Genomic DNA, 26,024 nt, shown 5'->3' on the forward strand with positions numbered 1-26,024 from the left:
AGTTGACATGAGGTTTTGGTGTTGGTGTTTAGTGCCTTTTTTCCTCCATAGTGGTGTGTGTTTCTGCCAAAAAGGTTCAACTTTTGTCTCAACCATCCACGGAACATTGTCCCAGAAGTGTTGTGGAACATCCAGGAGGTTTTTTTTTTTTGCAAAGTTGAGACCTGTAGCAGCATTTTGTGTTTTTTTTTGAGAGCAGTGGTTTCCTCCTTGGTGTCCTGTCATGAACACCATTCTTGTTCATCTTAGTGTGGACACATGAAGAGAGACTTTAGCAAGTTCTAGAGATTTCTACAGGTGTTTTGCTGTTAGTCTTGGGTTCTGTTTCACCTGAAGTGTTGCATGTTGTGCTCTTAGTGCAATCTTTACAGGATGTTCACTTCAAGGGAGAGTAGGAACAGTACTGAATTTCCTCCATTTGTAGACAATTTCTCTCACTGTGGACTGATGAACACTCAGTTCTTTAGAAATGTTTTGGAATCTTTTCCAGCTTCATGCAATTCTACTATTCTAGGATTCTCTAAAACCTGTTTTGATTGAAGCATGGTGCACATGAACAGATAATTGCTTGAGAGGAGCAGGCTATGTCAGTAACCTGATTTTTTGTGTCATTTTATAGGGCAGAGTACTTCTCCAACTCACACTCCCAATCTTATCTCATTGATTGAAGCACCTGACTCTAAATAGCTTTTGTAGAAAGCATCATCCCAGAGGTTCACATACTTTTTTGAATCTAAACTGATTGTTCAAATGGTGTACTCAGTATTGAGAAGTACGATTATGTTATTAGTTTAGACAGATTGTGTTTGTCTATTATTGTGCCTTCGATGATCAGACCACATTTTATGAGTAATGCAGAAAACCAGGTAATTGCAAATTGTTCACAATTTTTTTTCTTGCAATTGTAACTTTCTATTACTTGGTGGAAATTTATGGCAAAAAATTTAAATTTGAAAAAGATGTTGAAGTCTTGCAGGAAATTGGTATAATAAGCTGGATTCCTTAGAAACTTTATGGTGTCATTTACAGTGCCATGCAGAAGTTTGGGCACCCCGGTCAAAATTTCTGTTACTGTGATTTGTTAACTGGGTAGAAAATGAACTGATCTCCAAAAGTCATAAAGTTAAAGGTGAAACATTCTTTTCAACATTTTAAGCAAGTGTATTATTTTTGTTTGTATAATTTTAGAGTGGGGGGATAAAAAGGAACGGAGCACCATGACAAAGTTTGGGCACCCCAAGAGATTTGAGATCTCATAACTTTTACCAAGGTAATCTTGCTTAAAATATTGAAGAAATGTGTCATCTTTAACTTTATGCCTTTTGGAAATCAGCGCATCTTTTATTTGCTTAGCTATTCACAGTAACAAATTTTGACCAGGGGTGCCCAAACTTCTGCATGCCACTCTATATGTGGTTATCTTGCTAAGTTCCTCGTCCACAAGCCAATGCTTCCTATTCTAACAACACTGCATGTGCTTAACTTGGCGAATTTACAGTGCTTTCCAGGAGGAAAGCAGAAATAACAGTTTACCTTTCTAACAAAGGTGCATGAAGTAAAAATAACTGCGTGGAACTTGCAATCAGGTCTCCACTTTTCACAGTAATTTCAGTGGTTTGACACAGAAAAATTAAAAGCCATGTTCTCTGCAGAAAGCTTAAACTTTATCGGCAGTGTATGTTACAACTGAGGACAAGTTGTTTTTTATAATCAGTGCCGTTGCATTATTTTCATGGAGTTGCTATTTAAAAAATAATTTGCAGGACTGTGGTTGTAGCAGTAATTTTTTTTATTATAGCAGTGTTATACCATTTGAAGCAATGAGGTAAAGATTGTTTTCTCCTAACTATTGATTTCCTAGTCTTTGCAGTTGCTTTGATAAATTACGCAAGGTGTAAATTGGTTATTTTAATAAAGAGTTATTGTTCTGAGAAATATTCTAAGGAATACCTTGCACTTTCAGAAAAGAGCCTGAATTTCATTATAGTATATTAACAGACTTTGAAAACCTAGACTAGTAACGTGAGCAACCAAAGTAGAGATTGTTGACAAAAAAATTGGTGCAAAGGGGCAAAAAGCTAGAATTAGGTGGGGAAGGAGAACAAGTTGGCAGGTGATATGAGAAACCAGGTTTTCAGGAAATCGATTGGCTTAACTTTGAGTAATTTCTTCCCTTTCCCTCTTTTTTGGCTTCCCCACTCTCCTGTTCTCATTTGCCCATCACTTATCTATGGTGCCTTTTCTTACGTTATCCACTAACCTCTCCTATCAGATCTCTTCAGCTCTTTATTAATTCCACCTATCAACTCTTAGCTTCTTAGTTCACCCCTCCCCTATCCATACACCTTCACACTCAGCTGGTTTCATTTACCACCTGCCAATTTGTATTCCTTCTCCTCCCCCTACCTTATACTGTCTTTTCTCCCCTTTCTTTCCAAATCTAATGAAGGGTCTCAGCCCAAATGTAATTTGTATATTCCCTCTCCATAGGTGCTGCCTAATTTGCTGAGATCCTCCAACCCTTTGTGTGCATGTGTTTCTGAAGATTTTCAGCGTCTGCAGAATCACTCATGTTCATGTGCTGCAAGAATATGGAATGTGGGGGTTCACAGGGTTGCAGACCAAGTTAGTAAGATTTTTAAAATACAATGCATATGTGATTCTGACTTTTTAAACATGCTGAAAAAATGGAATATTTTGTTAGTCTTTAGCAATTTCACAAGGAACACTAATTCTGACAATGCTGTTGTCCTTGGAGATAGATAGTGTATGATAGATAGTACTGGGATTGTGCAAAGTTGCCTATGTGAAACAATGTTATTCTTTAAAAGTCAGAAAAGAATTGGGGATATTTGGTGCTAGTTTTCAGAATTATGGAAGACTTTGAAGCAGATGGGGGAAATTATATTGCAAAATGATTGATCATAGGGAGCACAGATTGCAGGTTCAACTGAAGCACTGAGGCTAAGATTATATCAGCCTGCTTACGCAGGTTTCCCCCGCTAACCGAAGGTAGAGCATTCCTATGAAATGGTTCGTAAGCTGGAATGTAAAGTGAAGAAGCAGTTACCATTTTTTTTATATGGGAATAATTTGTGAGCGTTTGCACACCCAAAAATTAACCTACCAAATCATGCCAAATAACACATAAAACCTAAAATAACAGTAACATATAGTAAAAGCAGGAATATGATAAATGCACAGCCTATATAAAGTAGAAATACTTCTCTGCAATCATTGCAGCACTGTCCACCGTAGTGAAAATCTCACGCAAGCGCTCTCAGCAGAAGCACTCTCTCCAGAAACCTTTAAGTTATGAAGCTGCCAAATCATCCCAAATAACACATAAAAATACACAGCCTATGTAAAGTAGAAATAATGTATGTACAGTGTAGTTTCACTTACCGGAATCAAGAAGAGAGCGAGCACACTGAAGATGGTATGTTAGGCTGAGTCATCGGAGGTTGGGGTGGTGGGAGGTCGAGGAGACTGGGGTGTCATCTCATTGTCATCTGTTTCCATCAGGGCAGGCAGGTCACTAACGTCTTCTACGTCTGCCTGCCTCGATGTCGAAGGTCGAGACTCATTGTCTGCTGTGGCTGATGTGGAAGGCTTGAGAAACAACAGTATGCTTGATTGCTTAGCCTCGCACATTTTTCTATCATACAGTTCTTTGTAAGGACTCAAATCATCCTGCAAACCTGCCCTAAACCTATGTATCCTTTCAAAATTAAAGTCATACTTTTCTGCAATCATTGCAGCGTTGTCAATCGCAGTGAAAATCTCATGCAATTGCTTCACGATCAGTTCCTGGACAAATTCACTTTCGGGCCGTTCGCTACTGCGTTTGGTTTTGATTGTTATCCTTTCCTCTTGCAATTGTATCAACTCTTCATCTGTCAGTTCTTGGTCATGGGATGCCAAAAGCTTTTCAACATCATCTTCTTCAACTTCCATAAACCCAGCCTCCTTAGCCAAACTCACTGTTACCATATTTATTGTTGACGGTTCGACGCCTTTAAAATCATTCACTGCTTCGGGGCATCGTTTCCTCTAAACACCATTTCTCATCGAGAGTGTTAGCCTATCGAGAGCATCTCCAATGTTGGCAATTGCCAATTTTATATTGTACTCTTTCCAGATCTCTCACAAGGATGCTTCGGAGTTGCCCTCTCTGTCAATGGCACTTACAATAAAGTGCATCACATTTTGTGTTTAATAAGCCTTAATTGTGGCTATTAGGCCTTGGTCACATGGCTGCAGCAACAATGTCGTATTCAGTGGTAAGAACGCAACATGAATGTTACTGCCATACTCAGTAATGCCAGGTGGATGAGCAGCACAATTATTGACAATCACAAGACACCTATTATTGAGGTTATTTTCTTGACAGTATTTTTCAACAAAGGGACTAACGTATCCACTCATGTACTCAGAAAAAAGCACTTGGATGTGAACGGAACACAATGGGATGTGTTTACTTATCAACGTCTTTAAGTGCTCTCAGATTTTCTGAATGGTACACTAGTAGAAGCTTAAGGACAGCATCACCAGTGGCGTTAGGGTAAACATGTCCTTCGATGCCTTGTTCCTCATAGCCTGTTTTTCTTCTATTGAAATAAATGTCTTGCTCACCAATTTTTCCCATTAAATTGTAGTTTCGTCACAGTTAAACACTTGCTTATATGAATAACCACCTTCTGTAATTATTTCCTTCAGTTCTGCTGGGAACTTTTCGGCAGCTTCAGTATCAGCCAAAGCACTCTCTCCAGTAAACGTTAAACTATGAAGCTGCCCTTGCCTCAGAAACTGATCAAAACACCCATGACTGCCATTAAATTCCACTTTCACAACACTTTCATCACCATTGTCCAGAGCTTTCTGTTTCAGCTTATTAAAAAGACTGACTGATTTCTCCTTAAGTATAAGATAACTTAATGGAACACCACGCTTTATACACCCATCAATCCACTCAAGCAGTAGACTTTCCATTTTATCCATTATTGGATGCCGACTAAAGAGAGACCACGTTGTTATGAGCAGAGCCAACAGTAACATCGGCAGCTTTTTAAATTCTTTCTCTCAGCGTATAAATAGTGCGAATAGTTCAACTTTCGGGCAATGTCCTTACTTCACTCATCATGATCGAAGTGCTTAATTATGTCTAGTTTTACGCTAAGCATAACACCCTTATGAGCTCTTTTCGGCTTTTCCAATACAGGTACCTTCGAACTCGTCTTGCGAATGGATGCACAAAATGAGTTGACATACAGTAAAGCACAGATGCTCACAGGCATGTGCATAAGCAAAGGTTGCTAAATGCAGTTCTGGGGGAGGAGCTTGGCTTCTCGGGGCACGTGCTGCTTTTTTTCGTAACAGTGAAAACACCTGTTAGCGGAAACAGGTAACTAATGTAGGTCTTTCACAACAGCGAGGTGTTATAAAGTGAACGTTGGAAAAACGAGGGCCATCTGTATTGAATTGAAAGAAAAGGTTCAAGGGGTTGATTGACTTGCTTCTGTTTCCTCATAGGAAAGCTAGTTATTTTGATTTTGGAACTTAGAAATAGCTAACCAATTCTATATTGTAGTCGTATTTACTTTTCTTGTCAATCATGTTGGCAATCAACAATTTCCATTCATCTCTTCAGTGTGGCACCGACAGAGAAGGCTATGAAGAAGAAGTCAAGGGTGAAAAGCAACACACCCAAGGTTGCTCTGGAAAGCAGCCCACAAAGTACCACCAAACATTCAGATGCTAACAACATTTCTTATATTGCTTGACAGAGCAACGTCAAACAGAACAAAGCACAATACAATAAAACAAGACACAATAAGGAATAAAAATAAAAGCAAAACAAGCCGGTTCCTCTCTCCATGCACACACATACAGTCCTCCAACCCCAAGATGTTCTCTTTGGCTTCCAGCAGGCTCAGGCTCGCAGACATTGGACTTCAACTTATCGAGCAGATAGATTCACAAACTTGTGAAACTGGCTAACAGGTCTTGATTTCCGGACTTTAGATTCAACCCTCAGTCCTCGATCTTTAACATCAGGACCTGCTGATCACAGAGCTGTAGGCCTCTAACTCCAGACTCACTGATTCACAAATCAGGGGGTTATTGGGGCTTGTTCTTACTGCCTGAGGAACTCCAGCGCCAGAACCTTCCAACAACTAAGTTGTAGAAGCTACTTGCTGTTCATTTTGGCGGGTGCAACCCACACAAGGGAGCTTAACTTTCTTAGTGCTAATTGTACATCTACTCAATTTTAAATGTGACTTGCACAGCAACACTCAGTTGTTTTCCATTCATTTAATTGTACATATATAAGTGTATCTGCAGGCTTATCAAAAGTTTGGCTAAGCTTTTTATTTCTGCAGAGTTAGTTTAATTTTCACAGTGTATAATTTTCTTGAGTGCTTGTATGTTAAATTTAGTAATCCAGATTTTATGTTAATTTGGAATTTGGGGAATTGAAAATATAAAAGTTAGCTGGAAAAACTCGGTATGTTGAGCAGCAGTTGTGGAGGCCAAGAGATGGACAACATTTTGGAGTGCAACCCTGTGTCTATTTCACAGTTTCTTCCTCCAGATTCTTGCATCTGCAGTCTCTTGTGCTTATTGATTATATAAAGCTATGTTCATGAAGTATTTAGGTGTTTTTAAAAAAAATTATGGCTCATGAAGGTTTCAACAGAAATAGAGTTTCTATTATTTATAAGCTGAGATTTAAGCAGTTTCATCCAAGGTTGGAAGTTTATTTTCATTTATCTGGTGGTGTGCTTTGTTTTTTGCAAGAGCATAGAAGTTGCTGGAGTTGTGTTCATAAATGGATCCTGTATTCTTGAGTATAACAATGTATTTTTTTTTAGCAAACTCTAAAATTGGAAGTGGTTAGTGTCAGGAAGATCCTCTGTTCACAATGATGATGTAAATTTGAGGCTTTTCGTAATTTAAGATTGAAGGGAGTTTTCAACATTTCACTGGAAACTGACAGTTATCAGGTATCTGATCTGCATGGGGAACTCCATTCTTAATGCAGAGAGTGATTCAGTAAGAGTGCTGTGATTGTGATTTGACTGAATGGGAATGCCAGGTCTATTTGTCAGCAGGCTCTGCTTCCCAATATCAAGCCAGTGGATATCTAATTATCAGTATCATTGATGTGAAATCTGCTGAAATCATGGAGCAACAAGACAGTTCAAAGTTAAAATGATCATCAATTACAAAAATAAACAAGTAGTAAGTAAAAGAAATGCAATGTGGTGTTCATGTTCAGAAATCTGATGGCAGAAGGAAGAATGAAATTCTGAATCGTTGATGTGTATCTTCAGGCTCCTGCACCACATTCCCAATGGTCATAAAATGGCACATATTGGATAGTGAGGGTTAATAGTGATGAATACTGCTGTCTTGAGAAACTGTCCCTTAATGATATCCACAATCATGGAGAGGATTATGCATATGATGGAGCTAGCTAACCTGATCTTGCCTTTTGTGATCTGTGCATTGGAGCCTCCATACCTGATTTTTTGTTCATCATGGAATAAAAATGGCTATCAGCATTCTAAAGGCAGGAATCTTTTTACTGCCTTTTTCAGTATTTTATGTCAGAAACAGAAACTGAAGATAAATTACTGCAAGAAAATGGATGGGATGAGGTTGTGAGAGCAGCAATTCTGACAATTGTTGTTGACTGAATAGCTGCTAATAATTAGCAATATTTAAGGCCGATCAGAAACTGATATGCAATGTAATTCTCTAGGGAAATACAGGTATTAGAATTAACAAATGAGTATCAGGCTTGGAAAGTGAAGAACATAATCACCAAATTGGAGGAGAAATCCTGAGAGGCCAGCTTAAGTGATGGAAACATAGGCAATAATGTGATACTTTTTGCCTCAATTAAATTAAATATACCCCTAAGAGAAAAATTCCTTTACTATTCCTAAAGATTTTGAAAACAGAACTTTCACATTAGTTTAATAGGAAGATAATTTATTTAAAGCATCTCTACTATGAAAATCCAATTTGTGCATTAAACAAAGAGGGATGAAAATGGAGGTATTAAATTGTCTAAAGTCCAAGACACACATGCAAGGTCACGATCAATTTCAACTTAATATGAATTATGTTTATATACGTGTGTGTGTGTGTGTGTATCTATCTGTCATACTGTTAAACTCTTGTGGATGTGCAAGTTTGAAGGAGACCAGACGATATTTTATAGTCTTTTTATATTTTGCAAAATATTATAATTGACAGCAAATCTGTATTTAATTATGCTGTCTACAGGTATTTAAGAATCTATTCAAGATTAAGCTATTCAGAATTGGTAAAAGACATGAAAACTTCAATACTAGAAGTAAAAAGAGATGTCTTGGGGGTAGTCTACAATACAGTAGAGGAAATGGTAGAAATCCTTAAATATTTGAAGGTAAACAATTAACTAGAAAATTTCAGGAACACTGTGGGAAGCTGGAGGAGAAATTGGGAATCCTGGTAATTCCTCCTTTCGTCAGACAAATCCTTCAAATGTCTCAAATCCTTCAAGAGGGTGAACCTTCCCAGGGCATCAGATCCTGATAGTATACCTAGCCAAGTAGTCAAAACCCGAACTGACTAAGTGGCTCAAGGTCATCTTCAGTCTCTGATTTCTCCAGTGAGATTTCTAGTTACTTCAAAGGGGCATCATTCCAGTGCCCAAGAAGAGCAGGTGAAGCTCCCTCAAATACTATCACTCAGTAGCACTAAAATCTACCAAAATGAACGTGCTTTAAGGAATTGGTTATAGTTAACTACCACCTGAGCAATTTCTGGGATCAATGCAATTTGCCTACTGTTTCAACATGTTTACAGCAGATGTAATCTCACTGGCTTTCCACTTTGCTCTGGAGCAATGACAAACATATGTCAGGCTGTGCATCAAGTACAACTCACTGTTCACAAACATGCCATCAATATTAGTCACTAACTTCAAAATTTGTGTCTCTGTACCTTTTGCAAATGGATTCTTGATTTCCTGATCAGTAGAACATAGTCGGTGTGGATTGGTAATACCAACACAGCCTGACCTCAAGAATGTGTACTCAACCTGCTGCTCTAATCTCTCGATACACATGATGGTGATTAAGCTCAGCTTAATTCATCAATATCACCGCTGTTGTTGGTAAATTCTTAGCTGGCAGTGAGGAGCCACACAGGAGTGAAAAAGATCAGCTGGTTGAGTGGTGTTGCAACAACAACCTCACACTCAATGTAGCTTGGGCTGTTCCAGAGTTCAATTATTTCAGCGCTGTTCTGTCAGGAGTCTCTGTATGTCCTCCCTGTGGAATGCTTGGACGTTCACTAGGTACTCTGGTTCTACTACCCCTACCCCACCCCACAGTCCCAAGATATACCGGGTAGGCTAATTGACCATTGTAAATCGTCCCGTGATTAGGTTAAGATTAATCAGGTTTGTGTGGTTGCTGGGGTAGCATGGCTCGAAGTGCCGTAAGGACCTATCTTGTGCTGTGTCACTAAATAAAGTAATGTAAAATAAATAAAGATAAGATAGAGTATTGATGTGATCTTGAAAATGCAAAGCACTGCAGATTCTGGAAACATTTTCAAAATAAAAACCCGTTGGTGAAATCACCAGTGGGCTTCAACCATTTTAAAATTTAAAGGCGAAAACTAATCAAGCAGAAAACCCTTCTTCAGAACACCATTTGCTTAACTTTAGTGAAAAAGGCTGGTAATTTCTATTTCAGATATACTAACCGATTTTTCAGTTTCTGAAATCTCGCAGAAGTCTGCAATATTTTAATATCATGGATTCCAGTTAATTGGGCCATTGGTTAATTAGGGCTGCTGCTTATTTAGACAATTCTTTAAGAAGGAAAACTAATGAAGAATTTTGCTTGGATTCCCTTTGTTTATTTGTGACAATACTGCTTAATTGGGGCAGACTTGCTGAACAGTTTCTAACTTGCATCAATTGTGTACAGTTCTGTGTCCGTTAGATGCTACACTATACTTAAGATGGACAGGTTTTAAAAAGCTTCAGTTGCTTGTGTTTGTGTTCAAAAAGCAGTAATATTTATCTCTTATAGAACTAAACAGATAATTCCAAACAATTTTGCTCACAGCGAATTCAAGCTGGGAGATGCCAGAAATGCTGGGAGTGAAAATGAAAAGATTTCACTGCTACAGCATGTTAGAAACTTCCTAAAATTTGAAAGTATCGATTGACAATCATCTTTAATGTTGCAATGAAAATGATTTAGAGGATGCATTTTTTGATAGTGTTGAGTGAAGGCAGTCCATTATCTGCAGTAGGTGTCTGCACTGATTTTGTTCATTGCGTATGCTGGATGAATTTCTCCGATAACAGTTACGAACTAATACACAGTTTTGTAGTAAAAAGATGAGGGGAGATTTGATAGAGGTGTATAAAATTATGATGGGTATAGAAAGAGTGAATGCAAGCAGGCTTTTTCCACTGAGGCTAGGGGGAGAAAAAAAAACAGAGGACATGGGTTAAGGGTGAAAAGGAAATAGTTTAAAGGGAACATTAGGAGGAGCTTCTTAACACAGAGAGTAGTGGGAGTGTGGAATGAGCTGCCAGTTAAAGTGGTGAATGCAGGCTCACTTTTAACATTTAAGGAAGACTTGGACAGGTACATGAGAGGGGTATGGAGGGATATGGTCTAGGTCGGGGGTCGGCAACCCGCGGCTCCGGAGCCACATGTGGCTCTTTTACGTCTATGCTGCGGCTCCCTGTTGCTTTGGGAAATAATTGGTTGTGGCGACCCTTTTCCTGGCACATCTGAACCGGCTCACAATTAGATAGCCTACGGGGGTTTGCGAGCACAGAGCTTTGGAGCCTCTGCGCCATGGGGGGGGGGCAGGTTGAGGGAGGCTTAAAAGTGAGGCTGAAGATTTCGAATAAAGTTTTTTCCTTCGACTGCAGTTACCGACTCCGTGTCGTAATTTTAGCGCTGCGTGTAGCACACCGCTACATGGTCAGTATTTAATTAAAATGTATTTTATGTTAGTTTGTTAGTTTTTGAAATGTAAATCTAAATTTGAAGATTATGGTGATCTTGTACAATCTAAATAAGACGTTGTGGCGACCCATTTCCTGACACATCCGAACCGGCTCACAATTAGCCAGCGTTCAGGCTAAGGGAGATAGCCTACGGGGGTTTGTGAGTACGTGTCTTTTGCAGCATCCGCGCCCATGGGGGGCGGGTTGAGGGAGGCTTAAAAGCAAGGCTGTTTAGTTCGAATAAAGCTATCTTTGACTGCAGTTTACTGACTGCGTGTAGCACACCGCTACAACGTGTTTTTATCGCTGGCTGTCCAGAGGGGAGGTGCTGAAACGCTTTGTTGCGTGTCTGGAAGAAGTGAAAACTTTCCTGGGCAGCAAAGGGCTCAACTTTCCTGAGCTGGAACAGCCAGAGTGGCTGGAAAAGCTACACTTCATGGTAGACATGACAGCGCACCTGAACACGCTGAACACAGCTCTTCAACGGGGTAAGGACGTACAGCCCTGCACATGTTGGAGGATGTTTTGGCATTCGAGCGCAAGTTGACGTTGCTTGCCAGAGATTTACAGAAAGGCACATTGTCTCACTTCCCCAATTTGAGAGAGTTCAAACAAGGTCACGACATGATAAATTCGGAGTATTTACATTCTGCAATCATCGCAATGCAAACATCGTTTGGGAAACGCTTCTGTGAGTTCAGAGAGGAAAAAAACACATTATCCTTCCCGGTCACTCCCCTAAGCATCGATCCATCCCTACTGAATACGACTGCATTGTCAGGTGTGAGTCAACCTGAACAAGTATGATAAATATTTTAATTGCCTATTATTTTACGTATATTCATATGTTTTCATTGTTCAGTGAAATAGTCCTTTTATTTTTCAGGTTGCCAGCTGGCTGACGTTATTTTTGGTTTGCTGCTGGCGGCAAATTTAAGTTTGGCGTTTTTCATAAATACAAGAAGAACTCAAATAGACGTTGAGTATTTTACTTAAAAGTAACCTTCAACCCAACCTCTTTTTTTCGGAGTTCAAAATGTTTTTGTTGCATGCAGAAATGTAATTTCGTTTTCTCTGCAGGAGTTCATCAATTTCATAAATGCAACACATTGTAGTTTGTTTATACATAGCATAAAGGCAAAACAAAACGTTGTATGCAGTGTTATTTCATTTTAAATGTCAAACGGGTTTTGCGGCTCCCAGTGTTTTCTTTTCTGTGGGAAACGGGTCCAAGTGGCTCTTTCAGTGGTAAAGGTTGCTGACCCCTGGTCTAGGTGCATGTCAGTGGGACTAGGTAGAAAAATGGTTCAGCACAGCCAAGAAGGGCCAAGAGGCATGTATCTGTGCTGTAATGTTCTATGTAGTACTATTGGTCGTGTTCTAATATGCTCTGTATTTCATTTAAATACATAATTTGTTACTCAGTTTTGTCTTTTTATACAATTATAACTATTTCCATGAAACTTTGGCTAATTTGGGCAGCTGCCTCATTGGGCCCAATTGTGTCCCAATTAACAGGAATCGACTGTATATGGAAGCTTTGTAGGTATTTTTTTGGAGGCAAGTATCTTTTTGCTGGTATCTGCATGTATGAAACAATGAGAACAACAGATCTACTCTGCAGCTCTCATATGTTCACTTAAGTTTTCAGTAAAAAAAAATAAAAGTTGAGTACATAGTGTCGTGTCACATTTTGTGACCTTAAAACTGAACATCAACACGAATCAAAGATATCATTTAATGGAGAGACATTGAAGCATTCAGTGCACTTTTGAATGGCACTACAGTATTCTGGACTTGACTCTTCATATGTTCCCCTGGCCTTTCACTTCACATTGATTTTCAGGATAATTTTTTCAAGCATCTGAATTGAAGTGGTATATCAATATACTAGCAATATTTTCCAGTAAAATTAATGTGGTAGGCTGAATGTTAGGAAGCATAACAAAAAGATATCAAAATGTTCAGATGATAGATATAATTGTCAGTGTTTGAGAGAAAAAAATACTGAGAACTTTGTTACATCTTGAAAGGCTTTACCATGGTTCCTTTTCTCTTGAAAAAGCAATTATCAGTTGACATTATTTTCAGTTCTGATTAATTTAAAATCAGTGATTGCAAATCTATGGTAATTTATGCTTGGTCCCATTTTAAATTTTCCATTATTTGTGATTCTATATATTCTTTCTAGTTCTCAGCATTCCCTCATTATTTCAGGTGCTGCACCCAGTTTTATAGTGATCAGCGTGCAATGCACATGTGAGAAGTCATTGTCATTTTCTTTTTCCTGACCTGCATACCACTTCCAGCATTATCCCACCTTCCTAATACTCTGCATTTGAAGGGTCAACACTTTTCAAGCCGTTACTCTCAAGTCTGTGGGTATATCTGAAATTATCTCTTTTCCCTCTGTTGTCTGCCACCTTCAAGAGTCAGCAGCCCAAATTTTTCATTAACTTCATCTCAAGTGACCCCTCTGGTATTCCCCCATGTAACATTTTTCTTCCTTGGTTCTTCCTACCTTTGTAAACCCTGTTCTCTCGAATATCAGCAATCTCACTTCACCCTGCTTCAGCTCTTTGAAAAAAGCTGAGATAAGGTTCTGGATGTTGCTGATCACTGATTGTGAGGGATCAGTTTCAAGGTGTGAATTAAAAAATAAAATAAAATAAATATGGGCATGTATGTGGTTTATCAAAAGCCAATTGACAAAATGAAGTACAATTCATACCAAGAGGAATGTCACCATCCCTTCAAATTTTAAAACATCGGGAAATGCATTGTTAACTGGTCAGAAGTGTAACTTTTTAAAATTATTCCATTTATATTGTAGATTTGTTCTGTTAGAACATTTGAGAAAATTTTCCAGGTATTTTTATACAGTGTAGCTATTGTAAAGTTGAGTGTGAATGATCTCGTATTTGATAATGTGCTCATGGAGGTTCAATATAAGAATCTGAGATTTGTACATTTATGGGTTTCAATTTAACCTATGTTGCATTTTCTCTTTTAGTAATTTGATTTGTCTTTGTTGTCATTGCAAATTGATCACAGCTTTAGATTGTGGAATTTTGCGATTTAAAGGATAATTAAATTAATATTTTTATTATGCAATGTCAGTTTTTAACTTTGTATTGTTAAACGTTTTGTCACTGATACTTGAGTTCTAAAAGTACAACAATTGTGGTTTGATTTTTTTTTAAATTTTTTAAATTAGTTTTTCAAAACATTTTACAAATTAAAAACCCCAAATCCCAATGAGGAACATTAAAACAGTGCAAAATTAAACATACAATAACAATATGTTACAAAGGAAGAGAATTTAGCAAAAAAAGCGCACCTAAATTAAAGACAAGTAAGCTTAGTGTCCTCCCCAAGCCCCACAACACAAGAAAAAACAACAGCAACTCCAGACCAACCACAACACAATATAGAGAGTATAAGTCAGGACAGCCAAGCTCCCAGACTGTGAATACACTCAGCAACAGAGGATAATAATGCCTTCTACCAGGAAAAAAAAAGGAGCTGAAAGCAAGGGACTGAAGAGAAAAAAAAACCCTAGTCAAGAGGAAGGTTATGAAAGTACTCGATAAAAGGTCCCTAGACCTTATGGAACTTTAGATCCGAATTGAGAACTGAATAATGAATTTTTTCGAGGTCCAAACAGGCCATGATGTTGTTAAGCCATTGAGCATGAGTGGGCGGGACAGCATCTCTCCATCTGAGGAGGATCAAGCGTCTAGCCAGAAGAGAGGCAAAGGATAATATTCGGCATTTGGTCGGACCCAGACAGAAATCTGGCTCGCCCCAAAAACTGAACAGAGCAATTAAGGGGTTTAGTTCTAGGTGCTGATTCAGAATACACGATAACGTAGTGAAGACATCTTTCCAGAATTTCTCCAAGCTAGGACAGAACCAGTACATATGGATGAGAGAAACCACGCCCCTCTTTCATTTATCACAGAGCGGACTAACGTTAGGGTAGAATCGAGATAGTTTAGATTTAGACATATGGGCTCTATGAACAATCTTAAACTAAAAGGCAGTGGCGAGCACAAAGAGAGGTTGAGTTAACCGATTTGAGAACTGAATCCCAGCTCTCCTCAGATAAGGAGATATTTAAATCCTGTTCCCAGGCCATTTTGATTTTATCAATGGAGGCCCCGTCATAAGGCCGCTAGTTTATATCGGATGATTGATATTAAGCCTTTACCTAGTGGATTCATGGAAAGAAATAGGTCCATAGCATTTTTCGCAGGCATTTCAGGGAAGTTAGGAATCAAAGGAGCAATAAAGTGTTGGATTTGGAGATATTTGAAAAAATGAGCATTGGGCAGATTGAACTTAACAGAGAGCTGCTGAAAAGAAGCGAAGCGATTATCAATGAAAAGATCTTCAAAATGTCCAATGCCCTTCCCATACCAAACCTGGAATGCTGAATCGTATGTAGTAGGTAAAAAAAAGGTGATTATGAGCAATAGGGCTGGAAACGGAAAACCCCTGGAAACCATAGCATTTCCTGATCTGAGCCCATATACGCAAAGTGTGTCTAACAAGAGGATTAGCTATTGATCTGTGCAGACTACTAGGGAGTGCAGAGCCAAGAAGTGCAGAGATAGGTAATTCTTTAGTGGAGCTCAGCTCCATCACCACCCAGTTAGGGCACTCGGGTTGGCCATGGAAGAAAGACCAGAAGGTAGCACAACGTATATTAGCTGCCCAATAATATAAACGAAAGCCATGCCACCCTCTTTTTTAGATTTTTGGAGATGGATTTTATTAATTCTAGAGTGCTTATTCTGCCACAGATATGCCAAAATAATAGAGTCTAAGGAATCAAAAAAAGATTTAGGAATAAAAATTGGGATAGATTGAAATAGGTATAAAAATTTGGGGAGAACATACATTTTAACAACATTAATACGACCTACCAAAGACATAGATAGAGGTGACCATTGTACCCCAGACTCTGTTTTATAGCATATGAAAGGTTGGCAAAGTTTTCACGAAAGAGATCTTTAAACTTCCTTGTGACTGTAATTCCAAGATAAGTAAATTGATTATGGACTACTTTAAAAGGGAGATCATGAAATGTTAGTTCTTGTGCTTCTTTATTAATTGGGAGAAGTTCACTCTTATGTAAATTAAGTTTATAGCCAGAGATCTGGCTAAACTGGTCAAGAAGTGAAAACATTAGAGGTAAGGATGTAGACGGATTTGAGAGAAAGAGTAATAAGTCATCAGCATAGAGAGAAACTTTATACTCAACACCCCCTCTCCAAATCCCAGTCAATTCAGGGCAGTTTCGAAATGCTATCGCCAGAGGCTCCACAGCCAAATCAAAGAGAAAGGGACTTAAGGGGCATCCCTGGCGGGTGCCACATTTCAGATTAAATACTTGGGATTTCTGAAAATTGGTTAAAACAGAGGCAGTAGGACACAGGTACAGCAATTGGATCCAAGAGATGAAACTGGCCAAGGTCAAATTTTTCTAAAACTGCAAAAAAGTAGTTCCATTCTATACGATCAAAGTGGTTTGATTGTAGTTTTTAGTTTTGTTTTTTTCCACTAATAAAACACAGGCAACCCCAGTGTTACTGCCATTTGGTTACCGAAATTCATCCTGGGGGAGTTTCACTAATCGGGTTGTGATTCTATAATTTTTATTGATTCCCTGCCTGAGAGGCAGTCATAGTTGTAATTAAATTTACATACATAATCAATATAAATGATAAGTTGATATATCTGTTGTGATGCTGTGCGCTAGTATGAAATGAGTTATTTAAGTTCTTGCTTTGAATTTACTGTGTGCTGCTGAAAGATATTTGCCAGTAGCGGTTGCTTCAGTTTTCTTAGTTATTGTACAACATATTGTACAATATATTGAAAATTAGTTTATGACATTATAGTTACCAGTAATTGAATTGCACAAGCAGAAAGGAACTGTAGTAATTCTTTATCATCTTGAGACTTTTGGAAGTTTATGTCGTATTCCCATTATTGGACTTGGATGGTATATTAGCACAAGTATAATATAACCACTTTGTTTTAGCTTAAATTCTGTTTTTTTTTTACACTTTTTTATTTCCCCCCTCTTTGATATTCAGTTTGAGAAGGAGTTGCAAGTTTTTTCATGGTTCCAAAGCTATCCAAACAGAACAACCTTTGCTTTGTTTTAATTTTCATGTAAGCATATAAAATGAATTTGAGATGGTTATAATAGCATTGAGACTTCTAAATTGTGGGCAGTTGTTATTGCTCTAAAATTTAACCACCTGTTTTCTTAAAATAATAGAAGCATTGAGGAACATAAAGTATAGCTTTTTTTAAAAAAGCATCGTAAGTGCTTCAGGAGTTTCAGAATCAGGGTTATTATCATTGGCATGTGATGCAAAATTTGTTAACTTAGCAGCAGCAGTTCAATGCAATACATAATCTAGCAGAGAAAAAAATAAAAATAGTAACCAATGAACAAGTAGATCAATTGAATAGATTAAAATATGTACAAAAACAAATACAGTTTTTTTTAAAATAAAGTGAGGTAGTGTCCAAATATTTAATGTCCATTTAGGAATCGGATGGCAGAGGGGAAGAAGCTGTTCCTGAATTGCTGAGTGTGCGCCTTCAGGCTTCTGTACCTCATACCTGGTGGTAACAGTTTAAAAAAAAGGGCATACCCTGGGTGCTGAAGGTCCTTCACGTTGCCTTTCTGAGACACAGCTCTCTAAAGATGTCCTGAGTACTTTGTAGGCTAGTGCCCAAGATGGAGCTGTCTAGATTTGCAACCTTCTACAGCTTCTTTTGGTCCTGTGCAGTAGCTCCTCCATACCAGACAGTGATGCAGCCTGTCAGAATGCTCTCCACCGTACAACTGTAGAAGTTTTTGAGTGTTTTTGTTGACATAGGAGCAAGTAGGAATGGAATGGTATTGCCTTTATAATAATCATCCAACAAAGCCAGTTTTGTCGAACTTAGAAATAAGAAAGTGACAGACATCTACACTATTGATACTCAGTAGTCAGTGGAACAGATGAGTCTCGAAACTGCACATATTTTTGAGGATAATAGGGTAGTGCTAGTGTGAGATCTCAATTTATTGGGTTGACTGAGCTATCTGTAGTGCCGAGAATATGAACGGAGCAGAATTTGTTCGGTGTTTTCAAGACAGTTTCCTCATTCAATGCGTAGAGGAACCTTAGGGAGGAGCAGAACAGTATGGCGGCTAATGATGTTTCATTATTCTTGAAAGGTAGGATGGTGGATGCTATTTGTATTGAATTTAGAAAGGGCCTTGTTAAGTTCCATTTGACAGGCTGATCTGGTAGAATAGGTCACATGGGATCCAGGGGGAAGTGAGTGAGGTGGATTCAGAATTGGGTGATGGTTCATGGTTGATTCTGTGACTGGTTCGGTGCCCCAGGTGGTTTGTATTGAAACCTCAATTATTATGTATGTAAATAATTTGGATGTAAATGTGTGTGACATGATTAGTCGGTTAGCTGCTGATACTAAGTTTGGGGGTCTTGTTCATAGCGAAATAGGTTAAAATGAATTGCAGAGAGTTAGGGGGGTGGATTGAGGAATGTCAAATGGATTTCAACTTAGATTGGTGTGCTTTTGGACATTTAAACCAGGGTAAGATCTATACAGTGACTGACAAGGTACTGACAAAAGTTGTGGAATAGATGGTCCCAGCAGTACAAGTGCACAGTTCACTGAAGGTGTTTAGCATGCTGTCAGGGCATCGAGTCTGTGAGTAGTGACATTATGTTGCTGTTGGTGAGATAGCAGGCAGTATTGTGTACAGTTTTAGTCATTTTAGGGCATTATCAAGTTCAGATTCAGTTTATTGTCATTTAGAAACCACAAATGCAATGCAGTTAAAAAATGAGACAACATTCCTCCAGAATGATATCACAAGAGCATATGACGAAACAGACTACACCAGAAAATCCACATAACGTTTGGCAATCCCCAATCCAGAGTCTGGAGAGGCTGCTGCGTATTAATATAGCGCTACCATCTTAGCGCGTTCCCCGGAAAGGAGCTCCAAATCCACCAGACAAAACAAGACCAAAAACTAAAACTACAAGACCTGCACAAAACCACATAGTTACAACAGTGCAAACAATAGCATAATTGATTTAAAAAAACTGACCATGGGCACAGTAAAAATAATCCAAAGATGTTAAAAGACTACAAATTCAAAAGAAATCACCACAGTTTCCACAAGTCCCCAGGGTCCTGACAAACTCACCATCCCACGCCGGCAGCAGAAGGGAATACCCTGTTATGGATTTCCACGGCGCCACCCGACTCAGCCTTGCAGACGCAGCACACACCGAAAGCGACCTGACTGCAGTAGACTCCGAGTTCGTTGAACCTCCAAGCCGACGACCATCCCCTCAGGCACAGCTTCTCCGAGCACCATCCTCTGCCGAGCATATTAAGACGGCCCTGCCAACAGCCATTGGCAACGCGACCCCGAGGACTGGGGGCCTGTTCTTCCCAGCAGAGTCCCCGACCTCACAGCAGCAGCAGCAGCAGCAACAAAGAAGGTCTTTCTGGAGATTTCCAGATGTTCCTCCGTGCTCCCATGTCTATTTTCAATCGATTATGATTGCGCACGGCACCCCACTTCACAAATAACAGATAATCAGCTCCAGAGTGGCCGCTGCAAGCTGCATCGTGCCGCCATCTTAGGATGCAGAAAAGATTTGAGGACGCTGCCTGTACTAGAGAGCCTGAATTGTTGGGAGGGGTTGATTCCTTGGAGTGTAGAAGAATGAAGTGTAACTTTGTTGTAGTTTATAAAATTATGAAAGTATCGATAATGTGAACTGTCATAGTCTTTTCCCATTGTTGTGGAGACCAAAACTAGAGTTCTCATTTACAAAGTAAGAGGGAAGAGATTGAAAGAGGCATGAAATGTGTTCTTAAAGGATAGTGAGTACCTGGCATGAGCTGCGAGTGTAAGTGGTCAAGACCGGTGTACACCCGATCCTCGTTATATGCGTCTTCAGACTAGGTGGTTTCACAGTTATATGAGGAACCTGTTTCTACCAATGTCTCCTTATATGCGTCCAAAACTCATAGTTAAGCGAGGAGCACTGCTTTCCTGCCAGTACAAGTCACGTGCATGCACCTCACAGTCTCACTCCCGCAAGTCCTGCATTGGTTTTGGCAAGGTGTGGATGTGCGATCTTAGGCTCTTAAACTTCTGTTGGTTTTACCTACGGTGCAGTGATTTTGTGCTTGAAATATTTAGCTATGCTTTCTAAGCGTCTGATGTCATGTTTTGGGCAATCAGCCGAGCAGCAGCGAACTGCTTTAACACTTGAAAAAAGTTCTACTACTCCACTATAGAATTCTATTATTCTGTTATCTTAACACTTGGGGAAAAAAAGTTGGAAATTATAAACAGTGTGGCATCATCTGAAGGTAACACAGCTCTGGGACGGTACTGCTGGGAAAAGAATTTTGCCTTAGAAGTTCTTTTGTTGCTTGATTGACAATGCGCCTGCCCATCCTAAACATTTGGACAGCATTCATCCTGACATAATAGTGCGTTTCCAGCCGCCTAACACAACATTGCTGATTCAACCACTCGTTCAAGGTGTGATCCACATTCAAGGTGTATTTTTTTTACGGCGAACTATCTCTCAGATGCTGCAAGCAACAGACGATTTTAGAAATCCCGGTAGGTTACCAACGGTGAGGGAATGGTGGAAGCCGGAACACTTGGCACAAATGACGATGGACATAGACCCAAGTTTACAACGGAGTCAGCATTTCCGTCTTTTCCTGCTGTCAACCCTTCTTCCCTACAAGCAAATTTAATTGGAAAAATAAAATGCTACCAAGCAAACAACCCTCACCACTTTCATCAAACCGGTGCCAGTAGTTCTAAGAGTTCTGTGAGCCTTCACCCCCTTGCTGTGCTTGATGATCCTGACAACCACAACCATCCATGCACCTTATCCATGTAAAGCTGCCCGATACCAGAACCACTACTCATCTCCCGGAGCGAACACACCTGTCACTGTTGGTGAGTACTTTACACCCTAGTATATTAACTTTATATGATTTATTACATTGAATATTACCTTAAATTGATGAAATATAATATGAATGTGCCTTGTACTGCTTTTGTGTTGTATTGGTATGAAAATGTGAATAAATTACAAATAAAATATATTTAGGAAGTCCTCTGGAACACACATGCCTATTTTCTCCAGTTAAGTAATTATTCACATTATGAGCCGACGGCAAGGAACGTATCCCCCCCCCCCCCCCCCGCATATAACGAGGATAGGGTGTAATTGCAATATTTAGCAGGCATTTGGAAAAGGACGTGGAGGATTATGTGCTGAATATATGCAGCTGGGACAAGCAGGGAGGGTTCTGTGATTGGCATGGATCATTTGGGCAGAAGGGCCTGTTTCTGTGTTTTTGGACAATTTTATGTTGACCAAGTGTGGAATGAGGAAGTGAAGTCGGGTATGATCAACACTGAAAGTAAAAGGTCTAAATTAAAATTCAAGCAGATAACCTGTGTTAAAGTTGAAGAAGGAACAGTTTGTGGGAGTGACTCGATAACAGTTTAGCCTATGGTTCATGTCCTGCAGTGCCAGGAATCTTCAGCGGATCAGCTTAGAATCTTGCCATACTGATTTTATTTCTGCTTTTAATCCATCTTTGCCTCTACTTCTATATTGCTTTTCTCCACTTTATTAAGGAACTATAGCATCATATAGTGGATTCTGGATAATTTGGACACATCAGGGCTAGTACATTTTGACCCATTTGTGGCTGCCAAATTTATCCAGTTTCATAGAAATAGTTAAAAAGGTATTAAAAAGATGAACTATTGTTTAAGCGAGTAATAAATTACATATTTAAATGAAATACAGGACAAAGTTTATAGTCAAAGTAAATTTTATTAGCAAAGTACATATATGTCACCGTATACAACCCTGAGATTCATTTTTCTGTGGGCATACTCAGCTAGTCTACAGAATAGTAACTATAACAGGATCAATGAAAAATCAACTAGAGTGCAGAAGACAACAAATTATGCAGATATAAATAAATGGCAATAGATAATAAGTGCATGAGATAAGAAGTCCTTAAAGTGAGACCATTGGTTGTGGGAGCATTTCAATGATGGGGCAGGTGAGCATAGTTGTCACCTTTTATTCAAGAGCCTGATAGTTAAGGGGTAGTAGCTGTTTCTGAACATGGTGGTGCAACTCCTGAGACTCTTGCACCTTCTACCTGATGGCAGCAGCGAAAAGAGAGCATAATCTGAGTGGCGGGATCTCTGATAGATGCTGCTTTCCTATGACAGCGTTTCATGTAGATGTACTCAATGGTTGGGAGTTAGAATACTAAAAATGAGAACACAACAAATACTACAAAACCCTGTAAGGCACAGGAGGTATTGAAGATGCTGGAATTCTGTACCGATACACACCACATGCTGCATGCAGGAGCTCAGTAGGTCAGGTAGGAGGGTCTGCAGGATATGAAGGGTCTCAGCCAGAGATGTTGACTATTTATACCCATCTTAACCTGCTGAGTACCTCCACATTGTGAGTGTCTATTACAGTACTACAAGACTGCAGTTATCGATGGAGATATTTATGCAGTGTACGCTGTCATCTTCCTTTGATTGACCAAATGAACAAAATCAGTGCAAACACCTTGTGCAGATAATGGGCTGTCTTTGTACAATGTTTTTGATGATTACAACCTCCAAATCTTCATTTTCATTGTAACACTCAATATGATTATCAATGCCTTCAAAATCTTCGTAGTTCCTAATTTAAAATAGTGACATCATTTCATTTTCAGTCCTAGGCATTTCTGGCCTCTCTTAAGCCTGAATGTTTGAAACCACAGTGAGCAAATCAGTCTGGAATTGTACTGCTTATTTCTCACCAACTGTCAGTGACAAAAATTGCTGTTTTCTTTTAAGGCAAATACACGAAACTGATGCTACTTAAAAACAAGGTGTGTGTCTCAGGGTTACATGTTCAAGCGACTTAAACTAGTTAGAAACTATTCAGCAGAGCCTCCTGTCCCAATTAAGTGGCATAGTCTCCCAATTAAATGAAGGGAATCAGGGCTATTTTCTTGATAAGTTTTTGTGCTTTAAGAGTTGTCTCAAATAAGCAGCTACCCTGATTTAACTCATGTAGGACTGTACTGTATATTTGGGGTTTGGTACGTCATTACTTCATCTGCTACATAGGCAGCACGGTGATGCGGCAGGTGTGTAGCTACCTTACAGTTCCAGCTGTAGTGACCCAGGCCCACTTCTGATGTCTAGAATAATGTACCTGGAGTTTGCACTTTCTCCCTGTGACACCAAGTTCCTCCAGTGCTCTGCTTTCCTCAGTGCCCCAAAGTTCTGTTAAATGGATACTGTAAATTGATTCAAGTGGAAATGTATGACAAAGCTGGTTGTGGAGATATTAATAGGCATATAGGATTTGATAGGGTTTCTCTGAAAACTGACACACTTTTCATGGACCTGAATAGCCACTTTCGATGTTGTAAGGCGATGATACAACGTTTGGTTGTTCTCTTAAGCTGTTGGTCTTGTTTCTTGTGAATTTGTTCTTGAACCTTAGCTTTTGTCAGCAAAACAGAGCAGAATTAAAGGTAAGCTTTTGGGAAATGTAATGGTTAACCAGGCTTGAACAGGAGGGGAAAACCAGTTTGTCCTGACTTTTGAGTTCATAGCTCATTAAAATAATATATACAGGTTTCCCCTGCTATCTGAAGGTAGAGCGTTCCTATGAAACGGTTTGTAAGCCGGAATGTAGTAAAGTGAATAAGCAATTACCATTTATTTGTATGGGAAAAATTTGTGAGCATTCCCAGACCCAAAAAATAACCTACAAAATCATGCCAAATAACACATAAAACCTAAAATAACAGTAGTATATAATAAAAGTAGGAATGATATGATAAATACACAGCCTATATAAAGTAGAAATACTTTTCTGCAATCATTGCAGCACTGTCTAGCGTAGCGAAAATCTCACTACGTAGCGCCTCTACCGTAGCGGAAGCACTCTCTCCAGTAACCTTTAATCTATGAAGCTGCCAAATCATACTAAATAACACATAAAAATACACAGCCTATATAAAGTAGAAATAATGTATGTACAGTGTAGTTTCACTTCCCGGAATCTGGAAGACAGTGAGCACACAGATGATGGAGTGTTAGGCTGAGTTGTCGGAGGTTGGAGTGGCGGGAGGTAGAGGAGACCTAAGGTGTCATCTCATCATTGTCTGTTGCCATCAGGGCAGGCAGGTCACTAACATCTTCTATGCCTGCCTGCCTCGATGTCGAAGGTTGAGGTTCGTTGGCTGATGTGGAAGGCTTGAAAAATGACAGTATGCTTGATTGCTTAGCCTCGCACATTTTTCTGTTATACAGTTCTTTGTAAGCACTCAAACCATCCTGCAAATATGCCCTAAACCTACGTACCCTTTCAAAATTAAAGTCATACTTTTCTGCAATCATTGCAGCGTTGTCAATCACAGTGAAAATCTCACGTCATTCAGTTCCTGGACGACTTCACTTTTGGGCCGTTTGCTACTGCATTTGGTTTTGATTGTTATCCTTTCCTCTTGCAATTGCATCAGCTCTTCATCTGTCAGTTTCTTCTATCGAAATAAATGTCTTGCTTGGCAGTTTTTTCCAATAAATTGCAGTTTCATCACAGTTAAATACTTGGTTATACAAATAACCACCTTCCATAATTGTTTTCTTCAGTTCTGCTGGGAACTTTGTGGCAGCTTCAGTATCAGCCGAAGCATTAAACATTAAACTGTGAAGCTGCCCTCGCCTCAGAAACTGATCAAGCCTCCCATGACTACCTTTAAATTCCACTTTCATAATACTTTCATCACCATTGTCCAGTGCTTTCTGTTTCAACTTATTAAGAAGACTGATTTCTCCTTATGTATAATATAACTTAACGGAACACCATGCTTTGTACACCCATCAATCCAATCAAGCAATAGACTTTCCATTTTATCCATTATTGGATGCGGACTAAAAGAGACCACTTTGCTACAAGCAGAACCAACAAACAGCAGCAGCCTTCAAGATTCTTTCTCTCTGTATGTAAATAGTGTGAATGGTGGACACAGGCAGGTTCAATGTGCGGACAATGTCCTTACTTTGTTCACCAGAATTGAAACGCTTAATTATGTCTAGTTTTACGATAAGTGTAACACCCTTTCAAGCTCTTTTAGGCTTCTCCAATACCTTAGAACTCATCTTGCTGATGGATGCTCAAAATAAATTGAGATAAAGCACAGATGCTCAGAGGCACGTGTTTAAGCAATGGTGGCCAGAATGCAGTTCTGGGAGAGGGGCTTGGCTGCTCGGGCGCGTTCTGCCTTTTTTTGTAAAAGTGAAACACTCTTCTGTTAGTGAAAAGAGGTAACTAATGTAGGTTTTTCGCAACAGCAAGGTGTCGTAAAGCGAATGTTTGAAAAATGGGCCACCTTGTTTATTGTACTGTCTTGCACTGTTTGGTGCACTTTTTGTGGTTTGAAGTTTAATGTAGTTTCGTGTTGTTTCATGTAGCACCATGGTCCTGGAGGAACGTTTTTACTGTGTACTGTACCAGCAGTTATGGTTTAAATGACAATAAAAGTGACTTGACCTGTATTATGGTTTTTTTTCCCTTTACCATTTGATTTTCTTTTCAAATGAATGTTGACCCTAATAGAGTTAGGTAAATGCATCTAGCAAGTTATTCTTGTATATTTCCATGTAATACAGTATTAAACATTTTAATTATCTATCCTTTGTATTGCTTTTCAGTTATCTACTCGTATTGTTTATGCATCTTGCCTTTTCCACTATAGCACTTTCTGTTCTCAGTTCCTTTTTTCTTTCCATTCATGAGGTTCTTTGCACGTAAGTAATTTTAAAAATTGGCCACTTTGGTAGTCT

General features: G+C 39.1%; 1 protein-coding gene across 4 annotated transcripts in view; it reads left to right on the plus strand.

Annotated features, from left to right (window-relative positions):
- The window catches only part of stag2b (STAG2 cohesin complex component b), a 165,706-nt gene that overhangs the window by 22,097 nt on the left and 117,585 nt on the right, over positions 1-26,024 (plus strand). Inside the window, exon 2 of one of the 4 annotated variants that reach the window (XM_059976954.1) lies at positions 2,491-2,625. The exons of the other annotated variants lie outside the window; for them this stretch is intronic. The gene's annotated coding sequence lies outside the window, so the exon portion shown is untranslated. The remainder of the gene's footprint in view (positions 1-2,490; positions 2,626-26,024) is intronic. 4 annotated transcript variants of the gene reach the window in all.

This window comes from Hypanus sabinus, chromosome 8, assembly GCF_030144855.1.
Source record: "Hypanus sabinus isolate sHypSab1 chromosome 8, sHypSab1.hap1, whole genome shotgun sequence".
Classification (NCBI taxonomy): Eukaryota; Metazoa; Chordata; class Chondrichthyes; order Myliobatiformes; family Dasyatidae; genus Hypanus; species Hypanus sabinus.